Source organism: Danaus plexippus, chromosome 10, assembly GCF_018135715.1.
Source record: "Danaus plexippus chromosome 10, MEX_DaPlex, whole genome shotgun sequence".
Taxonomy (NCBI): domain Eukaryota; kingdom Metazoa; phylum Arthropoda; class Insecta; order Lepidoptera; family Nymphalidae; genus Danaus; species Danaus plexippus.
The window spans coordinates 426,781-448,119 of NC_083543.1; the positions used below are offsets into that span (position 1 = coordinate 426,781).

At 33.2% G+C, this 21,339-nt stretch overlaps 1 non-coding gene across 1 annotated transcript; it reads left to right on the forward strand.

Annotated features, from left to right (window-relative positions):
• The first annotated feature begins 20,262 nt into the window (after positions 1-20,262).
• Trnar-ccu (transfer RNA arginine (anticodon CCU)) lies at positions 20,263-20,335 on the forward strand. Its single transcript has one exon. It is a non-coding gene; the product is annotated as a tRNA-Arg (tRNA).
• Positions 20,336-21,339: the final 1,004 nt, after the last annotated feature.

A 21,339-nucleotide genomic window follows, 5' to 3' on the forward strand; every position in this document is an offset into this window, starting at 1 on the left:
TCCCGTCCTCCTGGGCTCGTCACCTATTTTTTTGTTCGCAACTCGTTCGCACGCCGGGTGCGTGAATTCATTTGGACTCGCCGAAAAACTCTCTACAACGTTTTTTTTTTATTCGCGAACTGAATATGAAATATGAAAGTTTGCAAAAAGTCTCGCTCCGTAATCAGCGACACTTTCATAATGTTACACGTTGCCCGTCCGAATTAAAAAGTTTAATTTAAAAATATATCCTACAAAAAGTTAGTTATGTTTAGGAATGAGATGGAATCGTGATGCTGATTACTAGAGATATTCATAAAACTAATTAGCATAGAAATCTATTATGCATTCTATTCTATGCGTGTAATTTTAACCTTTCTATGAACCAAATCATACGAATGAAACCAGAAACTCTATCAATATGACTTAGTTAACTCGCCATACTTGAAATGCAAATATATAGAATAAATATGATCATTAAAAATTTATGAAAACAAGAAAATAATTAAAAATAAAATACAAAGTAGCAATTACAATACGAGAGTACAATACGTGGCAGATATAAACGTGTAGAATAGAGAAGTATATCTGTATGAGCGAGGTGCGTCTGTATGGCGAGCACGTGTGTCCGCACAAAAAATGAGTCTTAATAAAACGAAATGCCGCGGGGGTCGATGTAGGCAGGGGGAGAGACATGTCGATACTTTGGACGCTACGTTTAATATATTGATGCATTTATTAATATACCCAGTATATTATATTTTAGACCTTGAAAATAATACATAAGTTATGAAACAGATAAATATTTTGATTTAAAACTAATGATATCCAGTTTCGTCTTAAGCATAATTTTGTTTTCACACGTTAGTCGTGTTGATTTCAATTTGTTTTAAAGAAAGTCGATATGGAACTAGTTTCACACCAACCCCTAACAAACGGAAAAAATATTTCCACAATTGCTTTAAAATTAAAGAAGTTATGGTTTAACATGAAAAAGTTTATTTAATGATGTCTAATTTTCTAAAAGTATTATGAAAATGTTACATATATGTGTATGTAGTAACATGTACGAATAAACAACGATATATAAATATTGTTTAGTTATTTCCATACATAACGTAATATGCTATTTCTAGTGTAGTATCGATAGTTTCCTTCCCTACGGAGACGGGTTTAATTACAGTGCGCGGGCGACAGGTTGTCGCGTGACGTAACACGGCCCGTGTGGCCGAGGTGTTACACAGACTTCAGACTATAGAATAAACACTACCTATAGTCTACAGACTTCAGAATACAGTCTACAGAGACTTCAATGACACATCGAGAAGGTCACACAGTCAGTATTTGATTACATATCCAAAGTAATCAACATATAAGTACACCACAAAACAGTAGTCCCAAGTTAAATAGAATTTTATATAATAATATCCAAATTTAATAAGTATGTACATTTAAGTTGTTCCAGAGAGTGGACGGAGATCGTGAAAAGATAATAAAATACAACATGAGAGGGAGTTAAAAAGGTAATTAAGCTATGGAGCCGACTTTGTAAGGCTTCACCAATCAAATGGATAACTACCTCAGATACGGGTTCCGTCCACACGGAGCCCTGACAAGCACTGCAGCTTTAACAAACATGAGAATAAACAACTTAATTGGAAATATCCACAAAATTAACATATTTTAAATAATCATTTGCTAGAAACAGATTATAATGTTGATTTTGTTGTTGTTTATACAGAAATTTGTTTGAGTCTACGAGAAATAAATCAATATTTGAATGTAAAGTTGAATATGGAAAAGTATTGGAGAAGTTTTTGTTGTGAAAATTTTAAAGACAAATTACAACAGAGACTACGACAGTGCGTGCTGAGTACTGGCAACACTCAACATTGTATTGGACGATTAACGTTTTAAAAGGTTCATGAAAACACAATTACTACCAGATTCATAACCATTAACGGAATAGAACGTATCTTATACATATACTCTAATAGTTAGGAAATATTTTAAATAGAGTTTTGTTTGTTTAGGATTGTATGGAAATCGGAACCTTTTCGGTTTAATACAATATGCTTTAAAGTTTAAGACACCTTTGAATAGATTTTATGTTCACTGCAAAAAATACTTAGAATATTGCTAATCAATACATGTTAACAAATTATGTAAAGATCTATTTTGTTTAAATTAACAACACTTATATTTTGCTTTAAAAGAATAATTTAAACAAAATAACCTGTTTAAGTCAGTTAAAACTAAGTCGTTTCCCGTCACGTTATCAGTAAGTGTGACCTTCTTTTGACCCCGTACGGATAACGTACCTTAATTGCCAGTAGTTTTTTCTGATACCAGTTTTGGATTATTCCATTGATGTCAAATTTTAAAACACTTCTTTATTAGAACAAGTATTCATCTGGGACCGTAGCTTCCATGTATTATATGAGATGTCTTTGATAGTCTCAACCGAATGAATTACATGGAATTTGATTAATTTGTTATCTAATAGTAATAAAAGATAATACTGCTACCATGATAACAGGTTAATCTTTATCGGAACAGGAAAAATATTAAGCAGACCTGGCCGTTGTTTTGTTTGCTTAATAAAATATAATAGGTATAAGGACAATAATATAACACACTGATAATAAATGAATGCAAGGTTTTCCCCTGAACGTTGATATACGCACATCATACATATGTTAGTATGAGAGGAAGTTGGGGTCAAAGAGCCCATCAGAGACCCCGTGCCACGTGCTGGTTATCAAACGTTATATGTACTATATAAGAACTTTTTGTAACCCATAGAAACTATCTTACAGTCTCGCTATTTATCATTTTAGTGCACACATATGTTCATAACATTCCTGTGCCTCATAAGATCGTAACCAATTTTATTAATCTTAGTTTTTAACAATAGCTTGTTGTCATTTCTTATTTAGTGAGTAAGTACAGTTTTTGGTACATTTTTTCTGTAATGAAACTATACTTTTTTAAAATCATTATCTGCTTAATAAGTATTTTAAATTTTATGACACCTTGAGAATGATCACTGTACTATCTTTACCTTAAGTTTAAGGACAAAACTTGAAAGAAAATACATTTAAGGTGTATAAATATTTATATATAATACATACAAATGTCAAACAATGGAGCCACTTCTGAAGAATTCTGTTAGTGTGTGTATGTGTGTGCTTACAAAAACAATATTTAGAACTTCTAAATCATCGGCCATCACGAGAATATTTCGTGACGAGCACATGGCCCACACCTCCTCAGGTAACTGCGGTCCTTTTAAAGTAAAACCAATTTGTGTTTACATTTAATTAAGCCTTCACAGTAACAGAATAGAGTCGAGTATGGATTTAGCTAATGATATTCCAATCTGTCGATGACTGATGGCCACTTGTACATATTTTATAGTCTTATCACCAAGTGTTAAGGTATATATTTGTCTGCACCGGACTCGGTACAGCCTAAGGTTTTATAAATAATATAAAAAGTAATGTCCTGGCCACATGTGCTTCGGAGAATTACCTCACAACGTGTAACGTTCGGAACTTTAAAAAAAAGGCAAATATTAATTATTACTTAACCGTAAGTGTTGTATTAATAATTTTAGGACATACTCGCTTGTCTTCCTTAACAACGATCCTTCTTCAGACTATTGTAGTTCTTCTTCAAATACAGTTTACTATTAAGCGGTTCATAAAGGTTTGTATATTATTAACACAATAATCAACACTTTACTTTGCGACATACATAGAACAATAAAAAAATCTGATACATCAGAATTAAGGTGCAATTTTAAGAACGAATTATTTTTTTACTTATAAAATAAATAAATAATTTCAATAAATACAAAACTCACTCTAAAATACATTTGAATTTGAATGATAGGCTCCCTTCGATTAACTGCGGCTACTAACGCCATCTAGCGACAAGTAGTAATTTTTTACGCAAATGTTGACAGTGCAACTGCTTTTTAACTGGAAGTTTTTTCCTGTTTTGTAATAAATATAATATGTGATTTTTAAATATTATTATTTAATTCTGATATCTCAAGGAGTCGTTCTATTTTAACGTCATTCAACACCGACACAGTCCAATAACGTTTTGTAAAGGAACACGTCTTCTTATAATCTAGTTAATAATCTAATCAAGGCCGCGCTTTCGCGGAAGTTGTCCGAAGTAGGTCGCGTCGATAACTACTGTTAATTCTACGAACAGCCACCTACCGTCCGACCGTCCGACACGACATTCAGACACGATCGTCCGACACACGTCGAAAATCGTCTGCATTCCGCTATTTTTATATTTAGGAGAAGAAATGATATCATTACCGTGTGGTGTTTACGGAATGTAGAACGAAAAAATGAATTAAAGAAAGTTACGACAAGTGTTATTGACAACATGCATTGTATGCTTTGTAATCCTTTAATTTCCTTTGAATTTCATGTCTGGGAATTATATTTAATCTACTTTTTTATATGCATTATAACTGTAAAAGGTATCTTTTTAGTTCCATCAATTAGTGCATAGTTTTATTTAAAAATGAAAATTAGTGCAAAGTTTTATTTAAATGTAAGACCAATCCGAATACAAGTAATTTTACACTAATCCAGTGTCCATATTATAAAATGCGGTAGTTTACATGTAAGTTCTATCAAAATTCTAATTAGACATAAAGTCAGGAAGTTTATCGAACTCACCTCAAAGCGGTAGTTGTAAAAAAATGGCATATCTGAATATAAAGAGTCTTTCAGACACCGGACGCTCGCTTCCCGGCCTCCGACGCAACTCGGCTAATGTTACCGCTAATACTCTTTGTTTGTTTATTAAATACATTAAAATAGATTCACATTATATTAACAACATCAAGGAATTAATAATTTCATACACTCTGTGATATATGCAATTTTGTTTGTTAATATATTTTAATTTTAGTGTGGCATTTATTTTATACAGCGATACAGTAATGATCCAAGTAACACGTGTTTTGAGTTCAATTCGAGGATCATCAATTAATGAGATGTATGTGTATGTTTGGTTGTATTGTAATAATAGTTAATCTCAGTAACGTCCTTTGCAACAATCACAGTCTGGCGTCATATCAAGAATTCGCGATCACAATCATTCGCTTTAACACCACGTACGTGATTTTTCTTCAAGTACCGTGTCACCTGTTTGCTGTTTATATATCCAGGAATTCAAGGAATGTTATCGGATTTAGGTAAAGATATAAATAGGTCATTGGTCGTATATGTATACTTTCATAGTAACGTCACGATTTTAACGAGGTAGTATATAAATTAGTAATTACTCGCATTTAAGCGAATGTAAGATTTTTTATTCGTATTTATATTTAAGGAAGGGAAAAATAAACATCCAAAATAAACGTGACAGTTCAACAGGTAGGTATATTTCAGACAACAGATGACAAGAGAGTGGTATTAGTAAAATAAATAGAGCCATCAGGAATTATAAATGTGTCTCTATTAATTCACGGTTCGTTGAAAGCTCGTGTTTCTGAATTACTGTCTACTAAAACTATGTGGAATCTACAACCAATTATTATGATTATACCAAAAAAAACGTAAATCGAATGACATTTAATATTACTTATAAATTAGGTATTTTAAAAATTATGACCGCAGATAAAATGATAAGTTAATGGTAAATTTTTAATATTTTCCTATAAAGCTTAGTTCCGAGTTTTTTGACTCTCATTTTATATATCATCCATCGGCCTATTAACAAGATTGGACCAACATAATGCCACGTGATTTACGACATTTGAATTTTTTTTCTCACATCGCCATCTGAATTCTGTTAGCAATATCTCTAAGTATGTTTGATAAATATCTACACTAATAACCGCTAACAACTATAAATCTTTTTAAGAGGCGAGATAACTAACAACAACAGAGCAAGCAAGCCGGATCCTTCTGAGATTTTACACGCACTATTTGTTTGTGTTACAGTATTGTACTGTAGTATAGTTTATATATAAACAAATTTAATTGCAAATTGAATATTTAGTCCACATCATGTTTGATACTTATCATAAAAAAATTAAATTATTTTCTAATCATGCATGTATTTCAAGTTTGCTGTTATAATATGAATGAGGGATACAACATCCCTCTTTGTATCTTATCTGTGTGAAAATAAAAAAATAATATATTCGGGCTGAGGAAAATAAATTAAGGCGTAAAATATTAGGTTTCAGAATATGAACGGGAACCGCTTAGCTAATAACAATGGATATACCCTATTTATCGCACGCTATAACTCATGGGCGTACTCCTTCATACATGCTTTATACGTCCATGGTTTTCTATGATCTACCATAATAAGAAACCATGCCAGATAGAGTCAGAAATCAGTAGAGATGAAAATATGGCTGTAGCTAGAAAGCTTTTGTCAAATTTTTATGAAATACAATATCAGTAAGAATTTATAATAAGCTGAGCTGTGACTGGGTAAAAAATCAGTGTCTTTTTGTAGTCGTCAAACATTTAGTTCAAACATGTTCAATAAGTCTGAAATGGAAGAACAAGGTAAGAGTATATAAATACATTGAGATCAGAGGCGCTTGGCGGAGAACATTGTTGGTTACAAACATCACGAGGAAGAACAGTCGGAGGAAAGCCGTTTATATAATATTATACAATGAATTAAGTTTCATTAATCATAAGTTTCGTTAGGCTCCAGAAGCAAAGGTGAATGGCTCTATGAAAAGATCAAATAATACGAAGAAATTAAGCCAGTAAACAAATAGCTTTATAGATATATTATTCAGTGACCAAAGACGTACCTTGTTGAACTTGAAAGGTCATGAAGATTATTGAACTTGCCCAGAATAAAAATTAAAAGCTACATATAGTCATAACTAGCATGATTTTTTAAGCGAGTAAAATAATTGGCCCTCCGAGGTGGAGCGATTACGGTACTCACATATAACTCTCTACGCTGCGAAAAAAATCACAAAAAAAAATGTGTTTACAGCATCGTCAAAGTTATCAATACGTCGGTCTGTACGTTGGAGCGATTTCTGAGTGATCCTCTCCTGTTTGATTAATGCACCTCCATTGGAGTCTCGCCAACAGACTGTTGCTCTAACCGATATACAAGTTTTAATAACTGCTGCTACGAAAACAATCAATTTGGAACATATTTGTTTCTTTTAATAAAACACCTTATAGGATCGATTCAAAGGAAACACGGAATCGATGCGAAAATCTTCGTGAAATATTTGAGACCATTTTAAAATGACTGACATGTTTATGAAATCAAAAAAAAAATACAGTAAAATATGTTATTTATTATTATTTACAGGAATGTTTATTTACGACTGAGATATTTAAAATCTAACCCTATCGTAGGACTTCGAATGTAAATAAAACGTGGCCCACCTTCGCCGACGGAGATAAATGTGGCTCTTACCGCGACACGCTCTCCACCTGTTGTCGGATGCTGGATAATGTTTATTTTTAACGGATTTTGTATGTTTTTTAATTTGGATAAAGTTTTCCAATTTTGTATAAAACATTTAAACTTTCTATCAACTTCGCTCACTATTGAATCTCGTCTAAATCTAAACATTGGAACATTTATAACTCTATATATACAATGGAACCCTTTCATCCAGGTAGCTCTAATCGCTCGACATTTCATCTCAGCGGCGTGTAACACAACATGATACGCTCATTAATCATACCGTCAAAGTTGGCGTACACTAATGAGCAGCAAACGCAATCGCCTGTGGACATAGCTTTGATTGAAACTGGTTTTTCAACACTTTAATGATGTGTTAAATAAAGGCAATTATATTACACAACGAACTCAGACTACTTCTGAATTAAGACAATTCTGTTCCAATATATTTTTGAAGTTCACTGTAACGATAATCCCGTGGGCGGCGGTCTCCGTAACGACCTCTTGTAACGACCGTCGGATTCCGCGAAACAAAATAAATATCCCGATCCAGGTGTTCACAGCGCTTTTACATAAACCTGTCTGCGCTGTCTTGTTTTACATCGCCGTTTTTAAAACATTTCCCACAGCAAAATAAGCCTTATCACATTCAAATAAAACACGGAATGTACAGCACGGTCATTCTGTATATTTAACGAAGTCCTATCAAAAGGTACTTTATAACGTTATCATAGGGTCTTTTTTTAGATACCTTCGCCTTCGGGTGGCGCCACGTGTCAACCGCCTGGAAATCAGAAATAAAACAAACGAAATGTATTCATTTTTAATAAGAAAAAGTATGAAAGTCGAGGTGAATGTACGTGAGATACTCCCGTCGATTGACATGCTTAATGTGAGAAACAACTGCTGTATGTTTTGTAACTTTATAATAAAACCAACGTCTCGACATGTGGCTCGGAGGAACAGTTTTGTTTCTATTTAGTGACGTAATTTGCGAAACATCGACGTCATTCGATTTCAGCAAACAAAAAAGTTACAATTTCCATTTTACACGGAATTAACTTGGGTAAAACGACAATTATCATTTTATAATTTAAGAAATAATAAATCAAAAGTTATATCATTTACAAACAGTTCCAATATAGTGCTTATTACTTACTCAACAGAGTCCACGGGGTGTCAGTTTATTAGCAATAAGTGCATTTCCTTGTGAGGTTTTGTTTTCAAACTGTGAATGACAGACGTGTGAACCTCGTCTCGTCTGTTTCACAGGCGGTGTGCGAGCAGCTTCTGATACAACGATTACTGTGAGGGGTCCGGTGGCTGGCTTTCTCACATATAAGGATCGTCGCTCTATTAGTGTTATTTTTGGATATATGAGACAGCGCTGGAGAAGATCGGAGGGTCGTACCTGGATACAGTGCATGGTCCTGGTAATTTATTCCAGAAATAGACTGACGGCTATTAGCTGATAATTTAAATTTAAACTTCTAACAATTCTCGAGTCGAAACTTTACTGCTTTAAAAATATAATAAAAATATGTACTTCTCCGACCACGTTTTAAAATTACCAAAAGGCTACTGTATTATCATTTAAATATTCATTACAAAACTATTACTCTTAAAATATTTGAGTATGCAATACTGAAGAAAAGTCTGAGTTTTGATTCAGTGATTAATGTTCCTTATATATTAATACGTACTATAAAAATGTTACCCAAAAAATGCAAAAGTTATCCCCAAAGTAGGAAACCGTAACTCGAGTCCTTATTGCTTCATATTGTTCAAATCTAACCCTAAGTATGCAAATTTTATTTAAAAAAAATGCAAGTGTCCGTCCACATGTCGCCCTCAGAGCTTTTTATTATTTTTATTAGATTGTCCACTTTGGCCCACCTTCCTCCGGTCCATTTGATTGCCTACTTACTTTCAGATTGCACATCTCTTTTGCTATTATATTTTTTATAATACAATTTAGTTTTATTAAAATTAAACTTTTCTGAATTTGATAACGTCCGACTTTTAAATGGAATTGCTGAAAGCTTGTTATGGGCTACTTCATGCATAACATTTTAAATAGATATTAGGTTTTTTTTATTTTCTATTACAACAATTCTTACTCGGAGAGAGATACTAAAAACTGAGTGCGTGTTTTAATAACAGATATTACTTAGAATCACAAAGCGGTAATAACAAAGGTTGTTTTAAAATATCAGTTTACTTCTCTTCTCTTCTTTTACATAAACATTTAATGGAATTAACTCAATCGTTTACTAAATACTAAAGAGAGACCATAAAAATTATTGATTAGTCCAGTAGAATAATTTCGAAACTTACAATCAAAGCAAAACTAAAACAAGCGAAGACAAACCTGGAGACACAACTAGTTCAGATCAAAGATGATATCTTGATTTTACGATGGTCACGTTATTACGGACGAGGTGCAAGATTACCGGAGCGTCGTAAATGGTCGCCTGCTGCATCATCACAGGCCCATATTGGGGTTACCGACACTATACATGGTTATATGTGAAGAGACCGCCTTAAGCTTTATTGATATCACGCAATGAAGTTTGCTGGTTAAATATTTGTAGTAAGATATCTAAATCTACAGTTAGGTACTATTCACATATTATTAAATTATACAGGAGTATAAGACATGGATCTACCTAACCTGCCCTTTAAAAAATAAATGCTCACATAGAAGTCAATAATACTTCAACATGAACCAAGCCACGGAAAAGTTTAGTATGTAATGCGTAAACATATTAAAGCCCTTGAACATAACTGGCTAAACATATGGCGGGTATGTTTAGTAATGGAGGAATATTGTTGTATATTTTTTAAAACGTTCTCGCGCTCGTAATAAATGCGGCGGTCAACCAAAACATATAAAGTGTATCAAGTTTGACCGCGACGGTCATCACACCACGACCACCGACCACCGGCCACCGGCGTCACGGGCTCACATGACGCTTCACTTAGTGTTGACTTGAATATATTCACTTTGATTACCATCACACAAGTGAGAACGGAATTCCGGTCTCCTTCACATAAGCGATTCGTTGTTTGAGTTTAGGGAAAATATAATTGATAATTATTAGTTTAAAAATAGCATAGATTTATAACCGATAAATTTAAATCTACAAAGATTTTCATAAGAGAAATACCAAAGATAATATTGCGTTCTTAATAATAGTAAATTGAATTTTTATAGGTTCTATGTAAGCCTCGATGGTTGCGGCAATATTATATCAAGGAGAAATGTCAACGTAGCGACGTGTTTGTATGAAAAATATTCCAATATCCCTGCCCCTGCCCCCCTAAGTGTCCCTCCCTCCCCCTCCTTGACCCCGCTCCAGTCCCCCGCGGGCGGTGTACAGCGATCGTTCCAAGATGGCCGGGATACTTCAAATTATGCTAGTTCTGGACAACAAAAGTATATGTTAAGATATACTCACGGCTGTCTATTTTGTATGAAGTGAAGTGTACTCGTATTCCGTAATTTGTGTATTCGCGAATCTAACTGTAGCAGCAGTGAGAGAAGGGATTTAGTCGAAGCTAATTGCAATTTCTTGCAACTTTGCTGGTCATCACGATATGTTCTCAATGTAAACAAGTTCAGTAACTCACGATGTATATCGTCTAGAGCTTTTCCGGAGTAACGAAACATCATCTATGTATCAAATCTTAACGATATAAACAACTTACTGTAAACATAATCCCTTCATCAGACGGACAAACAGATAGCATCTGAAATATGATAATGGCCGCCCACGGCGGAGGTGACGTCCGAGCGGAAGGGGGGGATTCCCCTCTTGTCTTAATTTCCGGTCGCCAGATTTTGCGATATGCCTATTTTTATCCCCAGCTTACCGTAAGATATGCTGGAAAGGGCATAAATCCTTACTTCGTTGGAAAATTCAAACAGTAAAATATTACGGCAGTTCATATTATCTACAGCACTTTTACCATACATATTATTCATGTGATAATACTCTGAGGAAAAGCTATAAAACTATATGAAGGAAGTAAAACATGTTGTCCACTCGAGCATACATCAAACCTGCGACCATTAGATTCCATGAAAAAGCAACTAAAAACTTTGCTTATTACCGCTCCATTGCCATTTCACCCCAAATGTCCGAAGTTTTTCCGAATAAAACTACAACTTAGCTATACATTGTAGCGTTGAGTACACATACACTCAAATGAGTGACAAAAATCTTCAATGTATAACGTTTCTGTATCAGTGACTCGATGTTGGTATTGTATATGGAAAAACTTTTTTCAACTGATAGCGGTCAAATATTGAAGATATATTATTGTTTTGCAAGTGGGCTTCCGTGACTGGACGTGGGTATTTATTGTACGGCTGAGATGAAATGGACAGGTTATTAAGATGGACACCATTGTAAAGCAGGATGGAGAATTTTCATGACTATGCCTTTTTGGGAAATAATTATAAAATCTGATGTGTTAAAATGAAATAATTTATATATTTATGAAAAAACAAAAATAAAAACTAATTTTTGTCAGCGACTTCGTCAGTGTCAACTCCAAAATTAGAACTTTATAGCTGACTCAGTGAACTCTGTTCCCCCTCAGAGGCAGTTAATAAGTAGATGTTCGATTTTAGTAAGCTAATTTTTTTTTTATTTTTCAGTCCCTCTCTTAGGTCTAACCTGCAAACTAATTTTCATCCAAAACAGTACCGATAGATAAGAAAAATAAAGTACATTTAACCTGCAAGCAATTGTATAATGATTATAAAGACCACAATTCATACCTACCCGCATTTCATTTTGTTTCACGACCGTTTGACTTCTGTCCACGTGTGAGTTAAGATCCATTTGATATCATAAAATACCTCTCTTCTCTAAATTGATAGAACCACACAGTAATTACAGTCGTGCCACTGCATTTTATTATCTTTATAGGAATTTAAGCCTTATTTCTCGAGCAGTAAACTCTGATAACGTATAACGCTATCTCGTGGTTATGATAGTTTGGAACTAAAGTATAATTGCGTCGCGGCAACCGGACACCGGGATATGAAAGCGACAATAAAAGGTGGACTCTCTTGATGATTGGTACAGTCCTGACAACAAGTGCTACATAAACTATAAATATTACATAGAACGTACTATACATAATATGATACTGACATAAGCTATGACATTTATTTAAGATTTAACGACGGCATTATATACATTTTTTAATATATTAATAATAAATATATTTTTTCCTCTTTAATGTTCTATTGAGAAGACTTACTTGATTAAAAAGACATCACTATTAATACAATATATGACAATAACTGTATAATGAACCGTACCCTTAATGAATTCCATATTAGTTCCCACCCACAGCGGTATCAGTCCTCTGGTTAGTACTGACATCCGTTTAAAGTATCGCCCAGAGAACTCACATGCTTATTACGATTGATTAATCCCACAGACAGGTACTGACTTCGGAGTACATAGGGACTATAATTCCATGTCAAACTATCTCCCAGTCAGTCATCGCCCCTCGAAGTTCAAGGCGGGTCGCGAGGTAAACGCACCTTTATTGGCTCCACAATTGGTCATATCCGCTGACAGGTCTATGCCCTCACTCACACACGTGTATATAGGTTATCATGTGCAGTGCACTATTGAGAAGAATTGGATATGAGAAATATAAAACATATGTTTATTAATATGGCTAATTATATATTGAACGATACATGTCTACGTCTAACCAAGCTGTACGTAATTAAGATATTTTTATAAGAGCTTACGCTAGGATTAACTTTATTGTGTACAATTATAACACGCAAGGAAATATTATTGGAACCAAAATGACCAATTGATAATGGTAATAAAATTTTCTGAGCCATCTTATTATGCAGCATAGTTGAAACTCTACATATTTTATAATGGTTGAGATGTAAGTACGTCTGTCATCGTTCCCGTCCGTCTCCGTAACTCACATAACATGATACAACACCAACAAACCATTACCTCAGTCGATTGCCCGCAATTGTCGACAATCATTGTCAATTTACTACACCGCCCCCTCCCCCTTCCCCCTCACCCCTCACTGCATCCCCTCAACGCATACAATGCTTTCACTTCTCACCGGTACATTCGACAGGAGAAGTTTTAAAAGAAACATATACGAAATGTCTATACATATATATTTGCCTGTATTGTATCGAGATTGCAAATAAAACTTGTATTTCTTATTTCTGCGTCTAACACGTGTGTGCGATAAAAAATATGTTGTACAAACAAACATACGCCGCGTCCCAACTTTGTTTATTATCTGTGTCGAATTATTCCCGTAATATAATTGTAGGTGACCGGTTTTATACCGCTTTCTTTATAGATTCCGTACATCGACTATTTATATTCTTCTGATATAAGAATCTCACGTCAGTGGGTTCAGATTATCGCAAACGATTCAATACTTTCACATTTTTAACAAAAATAAACATTGAAATACTTTTTATTATGTCCATAAAATGAATCTTTTTAATATTAGTATCTTATTTGTTCCGATGTTTTCTTTTATAATTTACTTGTACATTCACCTCTTTATATCAAACGACCACCTCATTTTCGAGGGATCTCTAAGGGATCTGAAGCCACCTTGTCTATAAATCAAGATATTTGTTACATGAAAATATTTACATTTGTATGAAAATAAATCTTATATTTATTTATTGTTATGAAGATAATTAAAGCGTCGTTAATTATAAATTTCTTCATTGCAACATACTTCTATGACCACAAAGACGAGGTTCAAATATATATGTTTGAAGCGCTTCGCTGAACTCAGTGTTAATTTAAGAGGAATATAGCATTATTTTTTAATTATTATGTAGAATAATTTGTATCGTTAATTATTGAAACGATTTAATGTCATCGATAGTGTGTTACTCTACTGTGTGCTCTAATCCACTGATTTTAACCTTTATTTTCATTTAAATCAAGTTTCGCCCAGTGTTTAGGGATAAATCGCCGTATTAAAGCCTGCTATTGTCCGAGGAAGGTATGTTTCATTCTCGCTGTAGCACCTTTCATCCGACGCTAGCCGACAAAGATTAAATACACAAACATACCATTGAAATAAACTATTATAAATTCTTAAATAGAAATTCGCGAGTATTCTCTCGGTTTGGAAGTAGAGGTTCTGTTCTATTATTCTTGAAGAAGATGTACAAATTCAATAGTTTAAATATATATTTCACAATATTTTGTGATATAGAATGTGTTATGTATATGTATATATTAGTATCACTTATCTGCACAGTTGGGTGAATAGTTCATATCAGAGTATAATCAATGATAGCGTTCCTCCCTCGTCAGTTCTGTTTCTTTACTCTGTGTCTACATTTCCCAACAAAGGCTCCGTTTGTTTCGTCCACTGTTCCGTATTGTCCAAGCCTCCTCTCCTCTCCTCTCCCCCCTCTCTCTCCTCTCCTATTGTTATTCTGACAATCTCCGTCACACTCCGCCGCGATGCTTCCCTGATTCAGGATGATTTTCATTGAGCTCGGCTTTCGTGTTATTGTTGTCTGACTTTTATTTTGATTCCGCAGAGGTCAGATCGGGGAGATTCTAAATAACTCAAGCTTATATCATTTACCTATACATTTTATTTTTATTTACACTTCATAGTTAGATAATGTTGTATTATTTTATTTAAGTTTTTCGCATTGTTATAATAAATGATAAGAATTACATTTAAATTTATATGTTGATATGTTTAGCTTATAAATATTAAGATGTCTTTATTCATACAATGACTCCTTACTTTGTAAGTATTTTAAGTGATATAGTTTTAAGGGACTTAGAATAAGATATATATTTTTAAAGAACAATGAAATCTGAATGTGAACTGATGTTTTGAATGTTGACATTTTGTTTTACATGTCTTTTATATATTTCTATAAATACTGAATAGTGTTAATTAAGGACGAGTTCTTTTTGTAATTTCGCATACTAATGTAATAAATGAGAGTTCTCGGATCCAGAAATACGTGGACACAGCACGTGCACAGAGCGCTCTCATCTTCCTGCATTACTTCTCTGAATATATTAAACTATCACCTGTCGCTCTAAACAAGGCTTAAGACTGACAGATCGTGCTTCAAGCAGGTCTCTAAGGGTGATCACAGACGATACATAGAAAAAAACTTTAATATCATAGTGCATCCTCGTCGGTGGGATACTTCTTGTACAAAATAGTAGTGAATATGAAAGTACAATATTCTATATTAATAATATCCATAAATTTTTAATTTTGTATGTTAGTCCTTTCTATTATATCTTCCGACTAGTCATCGTGGAGCACTCCACCTGGCAAAGATGTGGTCCTTAGCGATAAAGTTTATTGCGTCACATAAATCACATCGGCATTTAATTCTTCATCTAAAGTATTGGCGACTCTTCGGTTCGCGTGTCATTGATAAATTATTAATGAAAATGTTCAGAGATAGAAATCATCTGCTTTGTTCGTTATCGTTCGAAAATTACAAAAAATGCAAATTTAAGAATCTCAATACTTTTCGTAGTTTTACATTCTTATAATGTAAAGCAAAACAGTTGGTATGATAAAATCAGTATCAATGTCATATAAATCGATAAACATATAAATTAACTAGTTAATTCGTATTCTCGTTATATTAATTAACAATACACCATGTATAACATTCTACCATACCAAGTAATATCTCTTGTAACCGTAGACACAAATTCAATTCCGTAATCAATTTTTCAGTCCAGCTCTTAGTCGATCTTTCAACGAGGCGGAGGGATTAGGTGTTAGTCCATTACATTACACCTCATCCATCGCAACAAAGTCGTCAAAATAAACAATCGCTCTCGACCAAAAGACAGACGCCTCTTTGATCTCATCCTGAGTGATCGCCGTCGGCTTCACAGCTAACTTGAATACATTATTTCATACTTGGATAAAAGCAAGGCAAGTTTACGATCTCGTAAATTAACTGGGCGTTTTGGGTATAAAAGTGAAGTGGTCGTGATATAGGACAGGTGAGGTTATGGCTGAGTGTTACCATTTATGCTCGACGTTACCGATGTCCAGCTATCTGGGAAACAAAACTGCGATTAAGAGATTATACTACCTCAACAGAAGTGATTGTTTTGATCCATAAGTCTTCCTAACCACATAGTTACTGTGGTTTATTTCTGATACTCCAAGTATTTCCATGAGATATAATAAAGTGGTTCTCAAAACACATTTAATTTATTTCTCCATACTTGTACATTTAAATTTAATGATACGTAGAGCCCGTTTCTCCACGCTTCAACATTAATATTACTTTTTGGCTGCGTTACTTGTAAAATGGCGTCCCATCTAATGATACAAGCAGGTGACGCGTGCAATTTATGTTATATCATATTTTTCTACCTTCATTTTAAACAAAACAACTTCTTTTAAAATCTTGTTTCATTATTCGTACACATTTACTAGACGGTTATAAAAATGATCTGTTATTTTATGTGTCTTTTAAGTTAGCGACAATTTTTCGACATTCAGTCGTAATAATATAATGAATAGCGATACAAGATTATTCCTTTAAAATATATAAATATTGATTAACGACTTCGTCCAGGAGAACAAACTCTGGTAACTTTTCATATTGCCTCATCTCGTCCAAGGTTGGAAGTAGCTGTGATGTATGCTGCTATTTGTTATTTCAGAGTTGTTTATTTCAAGAAATTATTAATAATCTGATTCATGACGTCACATCTGCACCAGGTAAAGTACGATCTACTATATTTATAATGCAATTATTTTAAATTTCAATGACGCGTTCTGTAGGTATCGACGAGGAGTGTGATAACTGTTACTGCAAGGACCGTAAAGCATGTAATGTTATTATAATTAGTGTATAACATGCTAAGCGGACAACAGACGAACATATCCATAAATATTAGCTCCGCTTAAAGGGCAGGCTGTGGTTAACATATTGTTTTGATGAGCAAATAATTAGCTTGAATTTCAAAGAAATATCACCAACTAATGCATCATGTCAGTCGAATAATTTAACTAAATCAGACTAAGAGTCGTCATAAATCTTAGGTTACTATAGAAACGATCTACTCGGGAATAATTTAAATTTTCATACTCAATTTGGCATAATATTATCGACCGTCGTCGTATTAAGAGAATGAAGTATTAAAAAGAAAAACGTTCCTATTAACCCCATATAGAGTTGATATATTTTTTAATAAATCTTTACGTATTAAGATTTTATTTCTATTTGAAATGTATAATTCTAGTAAAAAACGAGATGATGGCCGTTAATTCGTCAAATGTCAACCTGTTGTTTAATTGCACGTCGCACCTTGATTAAACGTCCGCTCTATTTATATCTGTACCGAGAATCAAGTTATTCTCTTTTATGAATACGTTTAAGAGCTAAAATAGTTTTACGGTCCCTACACTCGGTCATGCACCTGAACGTTTCATATTAATTTTATAATTATATTCAGTTATAAGTCGCAATTCATTTCAGTTTCGATACGTAAAAAGTTATTTTAAAAAACAATTTTGAATTCCTCATTTCTGGCAACCGTATTGTACAAAAGTAACGATAGTAGTGCATGTACCAAATGAAAAATTTGATATATGAAGGCGGCAGGCGCTCGGCTGTAAATCAAATTGGGCGGTCACTGTGTCACACGGGCGCGGTAACCGACTTTTATTATACTGTTAACACTGAATATTATACCAATGTAATGAGTACTTTAATTGTGAAAATATATAGACAAAAATTTACTACGAATAAAGAACAATTCATAATTTACGTCATTTGTGCTAGTTGTGTGTTGTTTTACATTTTATGTATGAACAGAATGCACGTCTATCCGTGATTATATGACAAAATGGCGGTTCAACGTAAGGAATCGGTGGCAGCATTTAATGTTACATGAGAATACTTTAATACAATATAAATAGTTGTCATAGTGTTATAATCTTAAACAATCTGAATATAACCAGCTCCGTGCTCTATGGCTCACTTTCATTTCCTACTTCATAATTTCCACTCTAAGTGCTAATTTGTTGGAAGCGGATTTGTTCTACATCTTTAAATCCAATCTTATACTGCGACACTGCTATCCCAAAATCAACGTTTAGCGTATGGGAATAGACGTTATTATGGGATGATATTTAAAATTTCGTTAGACTAATTTATGATAATGTTATATTACCTGTAAGCCAATTAATATGAGGTTAACCCAAATTTATTATAACATGTTGTAAGTCGATAAAATGTGAATGTTTTCATTATTTATGAAACAAACTACTCTGAGAATACACGAGATGGTTAAGAGCTTAATGAGTTCAAAAACGTGTTACATCAACATAAGTTTACGTTTTGTAAAAAAATTCAATTATAAGTGAGTATCAAGCGATACATCATTTAAAATGGAGACGAGAGACGACAAGACCTTGTCGTTGTTGCTACATACGAAACTTCATGAATTAACAGTTGTAGGATTCCCTATGTAATAGATATATTTGTATTAAATGTACATTAAGTGCAATTATTGGTGTAGTTTAAAAAAAAAATAAAGAAATGTAATAGTTAATGTTAGAAAAGGAATCGAAGTCACATCTCTATTTATAGTAATTTAGTAACATGATATCCTCAAGAGGCAAAGAAATGCATAAAATATTCCTGCCTATCATTTACCTAAGGAGACAATCCAAATATTCTTAGATCTCAGCAGTCATCATACGACACGTGCTTCGTAACAATTAATTCTTGGCAGGAGAGTGACACGAAGATAACGCCAGACTAGGCGGTTCATAACACATGCTCACTATTCATAAAACAATTATATTATTTAAAGTTATTTAATTGTGCACAATATATATATATATATATATATATAGAGAGAGAGAGAGAGAGAGAGAGAGAGATGTGTTTGTATATGTAATAAGACAATACCAAGACGCAATTCAGATTTTGTAAATTCACCAAAATTCAAATTGAGAAGTAATTGCTGTGAAAAACAAAACATTTTATTGATCGGCTGGAAACCTCAGTCTAAAATTAATTTGCAACACTTATGTTAACATACAAATAAGTTTTGAATAGGTAATGACGTACAACATGTAAAATAAGCTCTGTTCTCATTAATATACTGTTATGGGGTCGCTATAAACATTCCCCCCGGCTCCGTTGTTATTAACATATAAATGCGTGCCACTTGCGGAGGATTCGTAAATAAAAACTCAATCGGTACGCCATTAAACGTACGCTATTCAACATTACACAGAGCACGATGAGGCAGAGGCGAATTGAAAGACGTCAAGCAGGATGACCTTTATCATGTATGACATAGAGGGGAACGTAAGACTTCTGCACTGTTCATTAGTCTGTAAGGTTTCTTAAGATAAGGGGTGACTTCCCCCCGGGGGAGCATCTTGATTGACACGTGTTTACCTTGTTTGTACCGCTTTTGATTGGAAGACAATTTTTACAAATTTTTTTTGACATTGATGAATGATCTTATTTGTGAACCTCGATTAATATCGACGATAGAAGAAGGAAAAACGAAGCTCATGCTCGTTTATATATTACTATTATTAACCGAGCCTTCCTCATACATCGATAACTTAAGTAAATTACATTAAAAATAAACTTGTTCATAATTATTGAAATAGAAATGGGCTCGTTTAAAGTAATATCCTGAGTGAAATAAATAAAATAAAGTTAATCTGTATTTTTTTTTATTTATTTAATTAAGTGTATAATAGAGATATATAACGACTGCACTTCCAAAAATTACATATTCTATTTCGGCTTCTAGCATCGTAGCCCCTGTGGCCTAATGGATAAGGCATCGGCCTCCTAAGCCGGGGATTGTGGGTTCGAGTCCCACCAGGGGTAAACTATATTACTTTTAACAAAAATGTTTAAAAACTGTTACTTTTTATTCTCAACATAAAGTACTAGATCATTATTATATGAACCAATAGGTCTCAAAGATATTTTTGTGGCAAAATAATACCTACCTATGTTAATCTTATATATATATGTTTACTTGTTGAAAAAAAATTAATATTTTAGCAAAACCACTGCATTTTATAACAGATTTATAAAAAAAGATTTTTAAAACAGTTTTTTCTTACAATAAGTTTATTTACGTTCAATAACCTTATTGAGAGGTTACATTTCTTTATAATTAAATTGAACGTTGAGTAGAATAATATTTATAGTCGATTCTTTTTTAATCTATACACGCTTAGCTAAATAATTTTTATTCGTAACTAAAAAGCAAGAACAGCTGAAGAGAGACTCACTCATTATCATGAAGCGTAATATCAATACAGCCAATGTCACCTTTAATATAAAAGAAAGGAATAAAACCTTTTGTAAGTAACTTGAACCTAAATATATTTAAAAAAAATACGTTACAAGATATTGAAATAAATAAATGAAAAAAAAATATTTAATGCAGGATTTGTTACAAAGCACAAGTTTATTATATAAGGGCTAATATGTCCAAACTATTATACCAGACATATTTTTTTCTCCTAGCATGATCCAATATAAACTGGGCCTTAGTTTTGTGAGTACACATACACATTTATGTGATTCGCACTATATTTATCTTTCTTCACTCTTTTCACAGAATTCAAATCTATGATCGCTATTATCGCAAAATAAATTATTTTTACACAAATTTAACTTACGTTTATGAACTATTGTGAGAATTTATCTTCTTGCGTACGACTTTTTACTTTAAAATATGTTTCTTATTAACGGGTCGTTAACTACATCGCAATTTATTTTCCTTTCACATAAACTATTGACTGATAAAATAAGTTTAGAAATCTTATTATTTTCACTTTATAAATATCTTAATTATAAGATTTATATATTTACTAAAT